At 46.7% G+C, this 17004-nt stretch overlaps 1 protein-coding gene and 1 long non-coding RNA gene across 3 annotated transcripts in view; both read left to right on the top strand.

Moving 5' to 3' along the window:
* adcy5 (adenylate cyclase 5) overlaps positions 1-17004 on the top strand; it is a 360956-nt gene that overhangs the window by 152881 nt on the left and 191071 nt on the right. The window lies entirely within an intron of this gene.
* The window catches only part of LOC144686840 (uncharacterized), an 89066-nt gene that overhangs the window by 69381 nt on the left and 2681 nt on the right, over positions 1-17004 (top strand). For both annotated transcript variants that reach the window (XR_013578010.1, XR_013578011.1), the window contains exon 3: positions 16361-16657. This is a non-coding gene — a long non-coding RNA (uncharacterized LOC144686840). The remainder of the gene's footprint in view (positions 1-16360; positions 16658-17004) is intronic.

The following is a 17004-nucleotide window of genomic DNA, read 5'->3' as shown; positions in this document are numbered from 1 at the left end:
GGCGGGCCCCGTTTCAGTGGCGGGGGTCGGCTGTCTGCCCGCCAGCCAAGCCGGTGGGGCCCGCACGCCATCCGAGGGCAAGATTCTGCCCCTTGTGTTTCAGTCGCTCTACACCCGCCCTCCCCCATTCAAAACCAGAACAGTGTCATGTTGCAACATAAATTATGTCTTTATAATGGAGATACGTTTAGACCAGAGTAGGTTAAGGGGAGATTTAATAGGGGTAATAGTATAGAGAAGGGTGGTCGGTAACCAGAGGACACAGATTTAAGGCAATTGACAAAAGAGCGAGTGAGGAGATTAGGCGGATTTTTCTGCACAGGGATCTGGAAGATACTGCCTGAGAGGACAGTGGAAGCAGATTTAGTAGCGAGTTTCAAAAGGGGGTTGAATAACTAATTGAAAAGGGAAACCATTTGCAGGACTGTGGGGATGGAGAGGGGGGGGTAGGACGAATCGGATAGCTCTTGCAAAGACCTGGCACAGCCACAATGGGCCGAATAGCCTCCCTCTGTGCTGGATGATTCAGTGTAACAGGAAATGCTCACTGACACTTTTTTCAGCCAAACAGCATGTATTGAAAGGTGGGGAAAAAAATAGATTAGTAAGTAACAACATCACCTGAATAGACATGTGGGCAAATCCATTGTGCCTGGGGTCATGTGTAAGATCATAAACAAGCCTAGGATAAATGGGGAAACTGTTCGAAGGAGATGAATGACTCGGACTGCAGGGTATTTACTTCTTTGATTCTTGAACGGTGAAAGGATCCTTTTGTGTGTGGTGAGCAATCAAGCAACAATGAAGGGGCTGTGATATGAAATGATAATTATCGTTAATTAATGAACATGATTGGCAGACTGACTTTATAAGAAATGATAACACTGTCTTTAAGTTAACAACAAGCAACATCTGTTTCAAAGCACAAGACTTTAATCAGGAAAAGGGTTCTGTTGTTTGGCCTCCCACCTTTGTCCTGTTTCCTGAAGTCTCCTTCTGCAGAGATGCTTATTCCTAATGTTTACAAGGGGTTACAGCATATTGCACAGTGAATCCGATGCAGCTGTTACTGTGATTTCAGTCCAGCCTGATGGTGGGCATGAGAAGTCTTTGTACAGCGCAGGGAATTCAGAAGGAACTTCTTTACCCAGAGAGTGGTGAGAATGTGAAACTCGCTCCCACAAGGAGCAGTTGAGGTGAATAGCGTAGATGCACTTAAGGGAAGCTGGATAAGTACATGGAGGAGAAAGGAATCTAAGGCTATGTTAATGGGGCTAGATGAAGACGGGATGGGAGGAGGCTCATGTGGAGCATAACAATAATTACCCCATCTACCACCTTAAACATCCACTCCCTCCACCACTCTCGCACAGTGGCGGCAGTGTGTACCATCTACAAGATGCACTGCAGCAGCTTGCCAAGGCTCCTTCGACAGCACCTTCCAAACCCACGACATCTAGCACCTAGAAGGACAAGGGCAGCAGATGCATGGGAACACCCCCACCCGCAACTTCCCCTCCAAGCCACACACCACCCTGACTTGGAAATATATTGACGTTCCTTCACTGTCGCTGGGTCAAAATCCTGGAACTCTCTTCTTAACAGCACTGTGGATGTACCTACACCACATGGACTGCAGTGGGCAGGCTCTGGGAAAATGGCCTTTCATGAGCCTAATTAGCCAGCAGGCGGGTTCATTCAGTCCATTCCCATCACTGACTAAATGGGGGGGTGGGGGGTTCAGTTCTCCCACCGATGTGAAGCCTCCCCACGATTATGCCGTCCACCCGCCAATTAGCCTGATCGGTCCGGTCCCGTTAAATCCAACGATTCAGGGCAGCTACACACAGCTCTTCCATCTCGTCTTCCCCAAAGAAAATAAGACAAATTTGCCAGATGCTTATTTCCACTTTCTATGGACCCCCTCTGAGAAATGGGAGTTTTTGTTGTAGTTATTATTTTGTGATGTTGGTTCAGCCTCATTAGATAAGGGCATACAATAGTTCTCCCTGTGAGGCATTCCTTTAAATCACAGACGTTGTAACTGGGGATGAGTATTTTTTTTTCTAATTAACGCAGCAGGCCCCAGTGATTTCATCAGGCAGACAGCCCCATTCGGAGCTCTAGCGAGATATTGCTAAATTAATGGCTTTTTCACTCCCATCACGGGCTCGATAGCCAGCACAGCACAGTAATTATAGAACTCAGTGCCAGCCATAAGCAACCCCAGCTCAGACAGATAAAAGCAGAGGCAGATTTAAAAAATTCTCTGCATAATTTTAAATATGGACCTTAATGCCAACCTCAACAGCCTTCACCTAGCTGCAAGACTTCATTACAAACTGTCAAGAAACAGACCATTTAGCCCAATGAGTCTATGCTGATGTTTATGCTGCACACAAGCTGTCTCCCACCTTCATTCATCTCACTCCATTAACATACCCTTCTATTCCTTTCTCACTCTTGTACTTATCGATGTTCCCATTAAACGCAAATCCAGCACAGAAGGAGGCCATTCAGCGCATCATGCCTGTGCTTGGATTTTTTTGGCTGCTTTTGAGCGACGTTGAGGGTGTGGTGTGGGGGCAGGGTAGTGGTCATTTGTGTGGGAGAGAAGGGAGGGAAATCGTGCAAAGTTTTCCTTTCTGATCGCAATCGTAACGAGCCCAGCTCGGAAACGTGTGCGTGCATGAGACAAGTGAGAGCCAATTCCATGCTCAATGTTGCTGCCCCACAAGGTCAGACAGCTCACCGACACTGTCCAGATTCACACGAGCAGGCAACTTTCTGGGAAACTCATCCCAGCACGAGTCAGCTCCTTATTTAATTCCACTAAACAACTGTGCGATGCTTCTGGGGCAATCCACGAAATCCCACCTCAACCCCCCCATCCCCCACCCCTCCCCAACCCCCTTAGGGACAACATTTCTCAGAATAAGCAAGAGCTCCAGATGTTTAGTAAGACCGTCACTGCTGCCAGCATCTCGATTTGCTGGAAACTGCTCCTGTTTGTCTGCATCGTAAACGTAAATTAAGATAATGTCCCCAGTGGCATTTGGTATCTTGATAAACTGCTGACTGCTTTGTTAGGAAAGGGGGTCTGCTGTGAACAGACTTCCATAAACCTTGGATAAAAGTGGCAAATTTGCTTATTTTTATGCCTCATTTAGTCAGCCACTCAGCAAATTAAACACAACCCTAAAAAGAATTACACAAAGCCTTCACATGGGAAGTTATTAGGAGCCTCAGTGATGCTGCTCTTTAGGGCTAAGTTGCTTGGCTAAGTTCCATGGCCATTAGTGGATACTTTGGGAGTTGTTAGACACAGGATGAGTGGGGCCCCAGTGTGAAACATAGTGAACGTAAGGTTGACATTGGAAACCACAGGAGCCAGGCTTCAGGGAGTCTGTCCTTGTCATCTCATCTCCACAGATGTGTTACACAGCACAGCATCATAGAGTTCACCCTGGCCTTTCCTCCACTTGGCTGTCTTGCTGTTGATGGGGATGGGGGGGAGGCGGGGGTGGGGTTTTTGGAGCTGGACGGAGGAGCACCGGTGAGTGAATTACATTTTGAGCTGACCCATAAGCTATGTTACACCATTCTGGAAAATCCGATAGTTTGTATGTGCTAATGGACCTCCCATGGAGTTCTCATAGACACTTACAGCATAGAAGGAGGCCATTTGGCCCATTGTGCCTGGACTGATCAACAAAGATCTGACCACACTAATCTCATTTTCCTGCAATGAGTTGGCCATAGAAACTAGGAGGAGGAGTAGGCCATTCGGCCTTATGAGCCTGCTCCGCCATTTAGTATGATCGTGGCTGATCCTCTACCTCAATGCCATATTGCCGCTTTCTCTCCATACACCTTGATGCCCCTAATATCCAAAAAATTATCAGTTTCTTTCTTGAATATACTCAGTGACCCGGCCTCCACAGCCTTCTGTGGTAGAGAATTCCACAGGTTGACCACCCTCTGAGTGAAGACATTTTTCCTCATCTCAGTCCTAAATGGCCTGCCCCATATCATGAGACTGTGTTCCCTAGTTCTAGACTCCCCGACCAGGGGAAACATCCTCCCTGCATCCAGTCTGTCTACCCCTGTTAGAATTTTATACGTTTCAATCAAATTTCCTCTCATTCTTTTAAACTCTAGTGAATACAGGCCCAGTCGAACCGATCTCTCCTCATACGACAGTCTTGCCATTCCCGGTATCAGCCTAGTGAACCTTTGCTGCACTCCCTCTATGGCAAGTATATCCTTTCTTAGGTAGGGAGACCAAATCTGCACGCAGTACTCCAGGTGTGGTCTCACCTTGGCCCTGTGTAACTGCAGTAAGACACCCTTACTTCTGAGCTAAAATCCTCTTGCAATGAATGATCATTGCAAGTCGAACAATGCGTTGTTGTTTAATGACAGGAGTGTTATGCTTTATTTTCTGTAGCACGTCGTTATGTGAGCACATATTTGTGTATATGTAAACTGTGTATGTATTGATATTGCATTTTGGTACATATGTGTAGTATGCATTTATGTAGTGTGCATGGCCTGTATTTTGTGCATGCACTCTGTACATATGTAGTGTGAGCAGTATGTATATTTGTGTGTGTGTTAAAAAGCCTTTAGGGGATCTGAAACAGATGCCTTCAAAATTCTGGCTATTCACCTCATCAAAGATAAACCACCCTCTGGTATCAGTATTAAATAGCATCTAGATGAAAAACTCTTTAACCTCAGTCACCTCCCTGTCAAAATTAAACTGACCACCATAGACATTCATGATCTACAGTTTGCGGTAACTGCTGTGTCATTGCCCACTCTACACCAGATTTGCAAGTGACTCTCAATCTCTTCAATTCTGCATACAAGAGACTCATCCTGCTCTTGAAAACAAAACTCACGTCAACCCACACCGGGTCAGCCAAATATTCCATCTCCCATATATGTTGAAGGAGAGACTCTGGAATATGTTGAGCACTTCCCTTACCTTGGCAGTGACGTCTCTCAAAAGGCCACCATTGACGAGGAGATCCAACACCGGATCAGCGCAGGCGAGCGTTTGACAACAAAGACCCCCGCAAGTCAATGGAAGTCCTAATGTACAGAACAGTATCGTCGTCACACTCTTGTACTGCATTGAGATCTGGAACGTGTATCAGGGACATAAGTTCTAGAGAAATTCGTTCAGCAATGCCTCCGCTGTATCCTCCAGATTCAAGGGGAAGACCGTCAAACAAATGCTAGTGTCCTTCTTAACTCCACTGAATGCTCCACGAGCATTCAGGCAAAACTCCTACAAAATCAATTGCGATGGACTGGACACTGTGTCTGGATGGCCAAAAACCATCTCCCCACCAGGTCCTGTTCTTTCAACTGTCAAATGACCACGGTCCAGGAGAGGACAAAGGAAATACTTCAAAGGCACTCTGAAGCTCTCCTTGAAGCGCAGCAACGTTGAGATTAGTGTCTGGGAGGAGCTTGATGCCAATCATTCAAAATGGCGACAACTTGTCCATCAAGTTGCATCAGGCTTTGAGTTACAACGTCTTAATGATGAGGCAGAGCGGTGACACAGAAGGAAAGAAAACGAAACAAATCCTGCACTCAGAATCCCACCACCTCACAGGACATCCTGCCCCATGTGCCCAAAGATTTTTGGGTCGAGAATCAGCCTGGGGAAGGCAGTGGCATAGTGATATTGTCACTGGACTAGGAATCCAGATATCCGGGGTAATGCTCTGGGAACCTGGGTTTGAATCCAATCACAGCAGATGGTGAAATTTGAATTCAATCAAAGATTGTAGATTGTCATAAAAACCCATTTGGTTTACTTATATCCTCTAGGGAAGGAAATCTGCTGTCCTTACCTGGCCTACATGTGACTCCAGAGCCATAGCAATGTGGTTGACAAATGCCCTCTGAAATGGCCTAGCAAGCCACTCAGTTCTCAAGGGCAACTAGGGATGGGTAATAAATGCTAGCCTAGCCAGCGACACCCACATCCCATGAACGAATAAAAAAAAATGAAGACCCATGACAGAAACACGTGACCCTGAGTGGATGCCATGCTCGAATCAAGGGACTATGTTTGTGTGTATATGTATGGATGTGCGAATTATGTACAAAGATGAAGTCTATATGTGTGGCTTCACTAGATTGACGCCTGGTATGAGATGGTTGTCTGATGATGAGAGGTTGAGTAGTATTATCCCATACTCTTTGGAGCTTAGACGAATGAGAGGCGATCTCATTGAAACATATAACATTCTGACAGAGTGGATGCTGAGAGGATGATCTGAATAATATGCTCCAAAAATGGGAATGAAACGTGCATGTGCCAACGTATTATCGGGTCGCGTTCCTAGCATCATCACCCCACTCTGAGCTAATACGGTTAGTGGGCGGGTCTGGAAATCAGGAGCCCTCCTGCGCTGTGCAAATTGAAGATAATAGGCTAGGCTGTCATAGTGGGTTGCCTGAGGGCAGAGTTGAATCTTGGCTGTTCAGTGTTCTTTGGCCGCTGGAAGTGCTTGGTGGAAGAAGTAGACGTATACTGACTTAAGCTCATGACTTAAGAACCTGAGGCCTCATTTCAGAGAGGCCTATTTCTTATTGTGCTGCTCAAGAGGCCATAGTGTCCCTTTAAGTCACGGGTCGTGACCTCGATCCGGGTCACGGCCAACGAGCGCCAACGCCGGATATCCTGCTCTGATTGGGCGGGATACTCTCAGTCAGCGGCCCGGAACTTGCCCAGCACTCTTTCTTAGCCCAATCGATGCTCTATTTGTTGTCTTTGGGCGGCGGCTTGGAAGTCTGAATGCCGGCCGCTTCCGGGTGTGCGGTCCATGTGCCGTCACGTGTTATTCAGCTCAATGTTTCCCCTGGCTAGAGCCAGGGGGTATAGTCTCCAGATTAAGGCGCAGTAAGGGCAAACTTCTTTGCTCAGAGGGTTGTGAATATTTGGGATCCTCTGTCCCATAGAGCTGTGGATGCTCAGTCATTGAATATACTAAAGGTGAGAGGCAGGAGGTTTTGTGGGGGGGGGAGGATGTGAGGAAAAACTTTTTTACCCAGAGGGTGGTGATGGTCTGGAATGCGCTGCCTGGGAGGGTGGTGGAGGCGGGTTGCCTCACATCCTTTAAAAAGTACCTGGATGAGCACTTGGCACGTCATAACATTCAAGGCTGTGGGCCAAGTGCTGGTAAATGGGATTAGGTAGGTAGGTCAGGTGTTTCTCACGTGTCGGTGCAGACTCGATGGGCCGAAGGGCCTCTTCTGCACTGTGTGATTCTGTGATTCTATGATTGATTTTTGAATCCTAGGAAGATAAAGGGAAGATAAAGGGTATTGGGTGGGTAAGTGGAGTTGAGGCCAAGATCAGATCAGATCAGCCATGAAATTATTGAATAGCGGTGCAGGCCCCAGGGGCTGTATGGTACATTTGATGGTACATTAATGCCTCACTAACTGAACCAACTCAGGCTGATTCAACTTATAGAATGTGATGGATGAACAGAACCAAAAAACTGCAGCTGTCGAAAAGCTGCAACGAATCTGTAACCCTCTGCTTGCCGACACTCGCTCATGGCACGAGTTCTGTAAAGGCCAGAAGTGTGAACAAGAGGAACTGCTCCGCCGGCCTATACGGGAATGCTCAATCACAGCCAAAACCCGTGCCGGCATTTGCCAAAACCCATACTGGAGACTGTGCCAGCATTCGCCATAGGAGCTGGCTGTTTAGATTAGGCACCGGTGGCATTTTGGTTGCAAGCGGTGCTGGAAAGCGCCTCTTGAAATGGGCCTTGGTGGCATTGGTGCCACCCAGAGCTGGCATTGTAGGTGTTCCCATTGTAAAAGTGGTACGCCTAAATACTTTGCCTACAAGAACAGGTTAGAGGCTGTGGACTCTGCAGCAAGGAGCTCACCTCCTGACTCCCCAAAGCCTGTCCACAGGCTTCAATCAGGAGTGTGATGGAATATACTCCACTTGCCTAAATGAGTTGCAGCTTCAACAACACTGAAGAAGCTTGACACCATCCAGGAGAAAGCATCCCGCTTGATTGGCACATCATCCGCCACCTTAGGCATTCGCTCCCTCCACCATTGACGCTCAGTGGCAGCAACATATACCATTTATGACATGCACTGCAGCAACTCACAAAGGCTTCTTCGACAGCACCTTTCAAGCCCGCGACCTCTGCTACCAAGAAGAACAAGAGCAGCGGGCACATGGGAACATCACTATTGGAAAGGGGAACACCATTATTGGAAAGGGGAACATCACTATTGGAAAGGGGAACATCACTATTGGAAAGGGGAACACCATTATTGGAAAGCTAGCCCCCTGCCAAGTCACACACCATCCTCACTTGGAACTATATCATTGTTCCTTCATCATTATTGGGTCAAAGTCCTGCAGCTCCCTCCCTTACAGCACTGTGGGTGTACCTATGGACTGCAGTAATTCAGGAAGGCAGCTCACCACCACCATCTAAAGGGCAATAAATGTTACCAACCCCCACGTTCCTGAGAATAAATAATCACAAAAGTAATGCCCGGTGTTTGGGATCGGTCGTTGTGGCTGAGGTGGTTCATGTCATCAGACAAGGCAAAAAATAAACGCAACCAGTCAACAGAACAATCAGGGCACTAAATTGATTCAGCAGAGTGAGCACTGTAAGTGTCATTAAAACAAAGTAGACAGTTGAATTAATAGCAATCTGTGGCCCGGGTAATTCTGCGAGCAGTTGTAAACTAGTGTTTTGCGGAACTTTCTTGGCAGCATTGATTGTCGAGGAGGCTTTTATTTTGTTCTTGATCAGGGACTCTTACTGTTGTCGGGCTGTGAATAGTGCTTTAAATGAACAGAGTGGAGTGGGGTGGGTGGGGTGGTGCGTTCAGGTGAAGAGAGACTTAGAAATCCAAAGAGAAATGTCGAGGCAAGAGAACAGTGTAACGATGCAGGTAAAGACATGCAGAGAGGGACAGAGCTTAACAGTAATGGTGCATCCGTGAGTCAGGTTCATGCAGGAAATAGTGATAAAAAAGAGAAATGAAAGGCTCTTTATCTCAATGCATGAAATGTCCACCATAAGGTCAATGAACTAGTGGCACAAATTGAGATCGATGGTTTATATGTATTTGCCATTACGGAGACATGGTTACAAGGTGACAAAAGTTGGGAAATAAATATTCCAGGGTACACAAAATTTCAAAAAGAGGGACAGAATGGAAAAGGAGGAGGGGGTAGCACTGTTAATAAAGGATGACATGAGAACATTAGTGAGAAAGATCTTGGCTCAGAAGGTCATAAAGTAGAATCAGTATGGGTGGAGATTAGGAATAGCAAAAGTCAGAAAACTCTCTGGTGGGAGTAGTTTATAGGCCCCCCTAACAGCAGTTATACCGTTGGGCAAAGCATGAAGCAAGAAATTGTTGGAGCTTGTAACAAAGGCAACATAATTGTTGTGGGTCACTTTAATCTTCACATAGACCGGACTAATCAAATTGGCAAAGGTAGTCTGGAAGATGAGTTTGTAGAATATTTTCATTTTCCTGGTACAATACATTTTGCAACCAACTAGAGATAAAGCTATTTTAGATCCGGTATTAAGTAATGAGGCAGGGTTAATTAATCCATGTCATAATAAAAGATCCACTGGGAAATACTGATAATAATAATACAATTGAATATCATGGCCTGAACTTTGATCTTGTCGTGCGACCGGGATTGGTGGGACCAGAAGCAGATGTGAAACCCGCTCCTGTCTGTGATTGGCACCCGAAAGCAATCACATGCTGCTGTGGAGTTAGCGGGGTTGGGGGGCGGGGGGGGGTGGGGGGGGGGGTTGGGGGAGGGATGTTGGTGGCGGGGTGGGGGGGAGGAGAGGGGTGGGGGTGTTGGTGGCGGGGTGGGGGTGTTGGTGGTGGGTGGGGGGGTGGTGAGCGGCAGGAAGAGGGTGGGCACCTGAATCTGGTCAGCTGTGGGCGGGGGGTTTAATAACAGATGAATGAAGGTATGTATCTGAGGGAGAACTGTGGCACAGAGTGGTGTGAAACTTTAAAGTTTCAGTTTAAGCTGAAGACTGAAAGTGAGGGAGGAAGTGTGCCCGGAAGGTAGCAGTGCCCTCAGGAGCTGGAGGCCATGGCAAGTGGAAATGGCCGAAGCCAATCAGCATCCACACCCAGCCCCGGCCCACTTCTCTGGTGCCTGCCTGTGGTCAGTGATGCTGTCAGTGATCGACGGGAGCTATTGCTGCCCAAGACGGCAAGAGAAGGCCTCCGCATCTCGCCAAGAAGGCTTGGTTGGAGGTGGCAGCACTAGTCAGCAGCTGGGGGTTGGTCCGAAGGACCTGGATGTCGTGCCGGAAGAGGGTCAATGACCTTCTCCGCTCTGCGAATGTGAGTTATAAGGCCCCATTTAACCTTGAGTTAATGTGTACGTGGTGTGCTTGCATTTCCTGGGGCTTTCAGGTGTAAAGCTGCAAGCTTCAGTTGGCACTTCTTCCTGTGCTCTTAAAGACTGCCTGGGACTAGGCAGGGTGGCAGGCATGTATGGAAGGGGGAAGTCCTGCAATGTTCTGGGCACTTAAACCAGCGCAATTGCGGGGGGGAGGATACAATGTTCAGCCCTATAGATGGGGGACTCGTGAAAGCACTGTTGTCCTTACAGGAGAAGAGGAGTCACAATGCCCAGGAGCGAAGACGATCTAGCGGGGGAGCACCGAATCCAACATCACTAACTCCGAGGGAGGAGCTGGCGTGTGATCGTGGAGCGAGACCCACTGGTCGTGGAGAGCCAGGCGTTTCGGAGGAGGGTAAGAGTGAAGTGGACACAGAAGAGATTGGGGGAGGGTATGGGAAATGGAGGGCAATGGGTGTAAAACTGACAAGTGAAATCCACAAATCCTTTATGTTCATCCATTCTGAAGACTTTGCTTAGCTAGATTACCAATTTCAGAATCTAGCCAAACGCATTTACTTTTAAGCTTAAATGCTTACATGGATGCTTACACCTGTTTTTCCTCTGTCAGAGGGATCACCCTGAAGACCACTTAATGACCCAGAAGGCCCTCCATTGACATTGGAGGATGCTGAACAGCCAGTTGCACCCACGTCACATCCTCTCTCTGCACCTTACACCACCTCAAATACCAGGCGCTTTGGTGGGTTTGAACACTCCAGCACAGACGGTAGAGCACATTGGGGAAGGCATTGTCACATTCACTTGAGGAGCTGTCAGAGACAGCAGGTCCCCAGGGCTCCGACAATTGGAGGATTGCTGGAGACCAGAACAAATGATGAGCCTCTGGAGTTGTCTATAAAGCGGCAAGTCACTGCCAATGGGAGAGATGGATGAAGCCCCTCGTGACTCTGCTGGTGTCCCGTCCATCGCTGGTGAGCAGGGAGGTTCAAGCAAACCTTGTGTTGGCGGCTGGCCTGTAGCTCCATGCATCTGGAGGCTCCTCTCAGGGCACTCCTAATGATGGCAGCAGCTCCTCCACTCCTGTGCCAATGACCGTTACATCTGAGGGGACCGTGACGACTGAGCAGTGCCCAGCCCGGGCGCTGGGCCAGAGGACGACCGTCAAAGTCCTCAAGGCCAAAGGGGCATCAGAGTGAGCAACCTGCCTTCAATGCAGCTGCTGGCGCCGGGGAAGCACCTAGACGTAGCACTCGTAAGAAGATCATTAAATCACTATAATCACAGGAGGGCTTTCACAAGTTATTGTCCCTTGTCTCACGTTGTATATGTCTGTCACACATCACTATTAAAATGTGACCTTATGTCAAACGGCCTTATTGTGCTTCATGTGATAGTGGGATTGGAGGCCTGCAACTCTGAGCAAGGCATCGATTGGGTTGGATAGTGTATTTCAGAAGCGGGGACAGGAGAGAAGATGGTGCCAGGAGGGCCTCATGAGCTCCAAGCAGTAAAGTGACTGGTTCTTTGCAATGATATGGAGTCTCGACTTTGGAGGCCTACTAGAAACTTCATTGAATCAAAGCCTCCCTGGCTCCCAAAAACTGCCTCATTGCTGGATCATCTTCATGACCCTGTGGCTGAACAGGTTCTTCCTCAGAGTCAGCGCTAGATTCTTCCTCAGCGGCTTCTGGCAACGTATCGCTTTCTTCACCCTCCATCTGCTCTCCCCTTGAGAGAGCCACATTGTGAAGGGCACAGCACACGGCCACTATAAGGGACACACATTTCAGAGATTATTGCAGGGATCCTGCGAAGCGGATCAGGCAGCAAAACCTCATTTTCATGAGGCCTATTGTCCTCTCAATGATGGTCTTTGTCGAGGCATGGCGTCGGTTGTACCTAATCTCTGCGGGCATCCTTGGATGTCTGGTTGGTGTCATTAGTAACCTTTTGAGAGGATATCCTTTGTCTGCCCAGCAGCCAGCCACCCAAGCATGCAGGGACTATGAATAGCCTTGGCACCTGGGAATGACCTGGAATATATGAATAATGGCAGCTCCCAGGATATCTGGCACAAACCTGCAGGATCTCATGTTGGTGATCGCACACTAACTGGACGTTCAGACTTTCGATTTACAAAGGCCGCTGACTCTCCCGCCGGTGCCTTGATGGGCACATGGGTGCAATCAGTAGCTCCTTGAAACCTTGGAAAGTGCTGACATAGCTCTTAGAGAATCCTCTAATGCACTCTGCCTGGCTGTCCTCACTTGTCTTATACTGTATAAAGGTGCTGACCCTTCTGGACAGTGCATCTGTCACAAGCTTTATGCAGCTGTGTGCTGCAGATTGTGACACTCCGCAGAGATCTCCAACAGACCCCTGGAACGAACCCGAGGCATAAAAATCAAGGGCAACTGTTACCTTTAGTGCTACGGGCGTTGGGTGCTCACCTACACAGTATGAAACTCTCACGGGGCCTATCATGTCACATATTGAGGTCACTGCTTCCAGAACCTTCTTCAGCACTGGGCCTCAGTCATCATAAGGTAGCTGGATCTCAGCATGTAGACTCTTCCAGTAGGGTATTGGTGCCTTATCCTGCCCCCTCTCCCTTGCAACACTTACTTGGCCTTTCAACCCCATCAGGCTGTGCTTCTCAGTCTTGAGGGCTGACTCTATGATGCCGTCTGCGGCCAACTGGCCTCCTCTCCCTCCTTGCCCTCTCCCCCTCACCGGAGAAAGTCTTTCCAGCTGAGTAAACAATGCCCATCTCAAACCTTCTGCTTTGTAGAGGTTTGGCCTTTATTATGGTGAGGCCTGTCTGTAAAAGCCTCCGAACCGATTTAAGCCTCCTGAACAAAATAGTAAATGAACAGGATGCTTCACTAAATAGTCAGTCACGCCCAGACACACAACTCACTTTTGAGCTCCTACCTCCTCATTTCTCTATTCCACCTGGATCTTATATCCCGCCCTGGATGCAGGAGGTTGAAAATGTGCAATTCCCGCCTGCCTGTTGCGCCCATGCGCCCAAGCTTAAAAACGAATGGGCCTCTCAAAGTTGGAGTTAACTGGCCCTTTGATTGATGGCGGGCACGCTTCCGACATGCGCGCACGCCCGCTGAGCGTAACCTCCCGAAGCGGCACGATGACGTCGGGAACCCCTCCTGACATCGTCACACGCAACTTAGCGCCGCGTCAGGACTGCTGGCGCCTGCATGCATCATGTAAAATCCTGACCCGTCGTTGAATTTGAAAGTGTATACTCCAATTGCAAGCAAGGACCTTAAACTTAAACAAAGCGAGTTACATGGATGCGAGGGGAGAACTGGTTGAGGTCGATTGCGCAAATAGACTGAAGGGCCTGGCGTTAAATAAGCAGTGGGAAACAGTTAAAGAAACATTCAACGTGGTCCACAAAAATACACTCCGTTGAAAAATAAAAACTCAGCAAGAAAGTCCCATCCATGGCTTAATCAGGACGTTAAGGATAGTATTAGATTAAAAGACGAGGCTTATAATGTTGCAAAGAATAGTAGCAAAGATTGGGAGTGTTTTCAGGCTGGCAAAGGGCCACCAAAAAGTTGATAAAAAGGGAAAAAAATGGAATATGAGAGTAAACTAGGCAGGAATATAAAAACAAATCCTAAGAGCTTTTACAAGTATATTAAAAGGAAGAGAGTAACTAAAGTAAACATTGGCTCTTTAGAAGCAGAGAGAGGAGAAATTATCATGATGAATGAGGCATTGAACAAATATTTTGTGTCTGTCTTCGTAGTAGGAGACACAAGTTTCAGACCGCAAACAGAGTGTAATGCAGGCACTAAAAAGAGTAAGAAAATTAGGGAAATTAATATCAGCAGAGAAAAAGTACTGGAGGAACTTAAGGGACTAAAATCTGACAAGTCCTCAGGATCTGATGGCCTATATTCCAGGGTTCTAAAGGAGATAGCTACAGAGATAGCGGACGTGCTGGCTGTGATTTTCCAAAAATTCCCAAGATTCTGGAACAGTCTCAGTAGATCTCAAGTTAGCAAATGTAACATTGCTATTCAAGAAATGAGGGAGAGAAAATAAAGGGAATCACAGGCCAGTCAGCATGACATTGTAATCGGGAAAGCGCTTGAATCTATTATTAAGGAATCCTTAACAATACGCTTAGAAAATCATAGTATGATCAGACAAAGCCAACATGGTTTCTGAAAGAGAAACCATGTTTGACAAATTTATTAAAGTTTTTTGAGGGCGTAATGCATAGGGTAGATAAAGGGGAACCAGTAGATGTAGTATATCTGGATTTCCAAAAGGCATTCAATAAAGTGCCACACAAAAGCTTAATGCACAAGATAAGGCCTCATGGAGTTGGGAGTAATATGTTAGCATGGATAGAGGATTGGTTAATGGACAGGAAGCCAAGAGTAGGCATAAATGGGACATTTTCAAGTTGGCAGGCTGTTACTAGTAGAGTGCCTCAAGAGTCAGTGCTGGGGCCTCATCTATTTACAATCTATATTAATGACGAAAAGAAGAGGCAGAGAATAATGTATCTAAGTTTGCTGACGACAAAAAGCTAGATGGAAATGTAAGCTGTGGGGAGGACACAAAGAGGCCATGAAGAGATATAGACAGGTTAAGTAAGATGGCAGATGGAGTATAATATGTGGAAGTGTGAAGTTATTCACTTGGGCCATAAGAATAGAAAAACAGAATATTTTTTGAAAGATGTGAAACTTGTAACTGTTGATACTGAGAGAGATTTGGGTGTGCTCATGCAAGGAGCACAGAAAGTTAGCATGCAGATACAACAAGCAATTAGGAAGGCAATTGGCATGTTGGCCTTTGTTGCCAGGGGATTGGAGTACAAGAATAAAGAAGCCTTGCTGCACTTATACAGGGCTTTGGTGAGACCACACCTGGAATGCTGTGTGCAATTTTGGTCTCCATACTTAATGAAGGATATACTTACATTGGAGACAGTATAGCAAGGGTTCACTAGTTTGGTTTCTGGAATGAGAGGGTTGTCCTATGATAGGCTGAGTGAATTTTTCCTATATTCTCTGGAGTTTAGAAAAATGAGAAATGATCTAATTGAAACATGTGAGATTCTGTAGGGGCTTGACAGGGTAGACAGTAAGAAGTTGTTTCTGTAGGCTGTGGTATCTAGAAAATGGTGCCAAAGTTTCAGGATAAGGGGCCGATCAATTAGGACTGAGAAGAGGAGAAATTACTTCACTCAAAGGGCTGTGAATCTTTGGAATTCTCTGCCCCAGAGGATTTTGGATGCTCCCTTGATGGATATACTTAAGACTGGGATAGAGAGATTTTTGGTCACTCAGGGAATCAAGGAATATGGGGAACATGCAGGAAAGTGGAGTTGAAGCCCAAGACCAACCATAGTCGTATCGAATGGTGGAGCAGGCTTGATGGGCCATGTGGTCTACTGCTGCTCCCATTTCTTGTGTCCTAATGTTCTTACAGTAGTCAGCAGTTCTGCAATTAGTTGAAGTTTGTGTTTTTTGAATTGATCCAAACTAAACTCTCTTGCCTGTCAAAGTGTGACCATTGCGTAGGTTCCATAGATTGTACAGCACAGAAATGGGTCATTCAGCCCAACAGATCCATGCCTATGTTTATGCTTCACTTGACCCTCCTCCCACCCTACTTCATGTCACCCTATCACCATAACCCTCTATTCCTTTCTTCCTCATGTGTTTACCTAGCTTCCCCCTGATGCGTCTATATTGTTTGCTTCACAGTGAGTTCGATATTCTAACCACCCTTTGGATAAATAGGATCCTCTTGAAATCCTTAATTCGGTTTATTAGTGACTATATTATTATTGATTTCAGTGATTTATATGTAGATATGATCTGTATTCAGGGATTTAGCAATACAAAGGTGTCCTACTTTTTCTGTTTGAACTTGCAGGCTTGTGGAGGCCTGAGCCTGGTTGGCTGGTGTTCAGATCTATCGCCAAAGAGAAGAATGTGAGAGGTTGTTAACGTACGGCGATGACTCCCTCTAATTGGAATGGGTAACCATGAATATGTTACTGAAGGACCAGTTTACAGTTTTCCCTCAAAGTATTGACAGAGAAAGTCTCTAAGCGACACACTACCTTACATCATTGCTGCACAAAGCCACCAAGGGGAAGAAAGGAAAGAAGATCAGTGTTTGTATAACACACCTTACCACATAGGAATTGCTTATCGAGAAAAGACAAAGGTACATCGAGCTCATCTTCTGCCATCCCAATAGTCACATGATCCAATGATAACAGAGTTGTTGACAGCAATCAATCTCTATTACTGAGTCTACAACAGTCCCAATAGCAGGCAAGGAGGATCTCAGTGGTGGAGAGCCTTGGGAAACATGGGTATAAAGTCATCTTTTTCCTAACAGGCACTCAGCACATGTCATGTCACAAATTGCTCATATACTGCATCTCAAAAAATTATTCTCTGAGGGAAATTATTAGTTTGCAGTTCAATGAATTAATATGAACTACTTTCACCATCTCCCAAGGGAGTCTGTTCCATAGATTGACCACTCTCCCATCAAAATAGGGTTTC

The sequence above is a fragment of the Cetorhinus maximus genome, chromosome 11, assembly GCF_964194155.1.
Source record: "Cetorhinus maximus chromosome 11, sCetMax3.hap1.1, whole genome shotgun sequence".
Lineage (NCBI taxonomy): Eukaryota > Metazoa > Chordata > Chondrichthyes > Lamniformes > Cetorhinidae > Cetorhinus > Cetorhinus maximus.
This window is presented reverse-complemented; position numbering and strand designations above follow the sequence as displayed.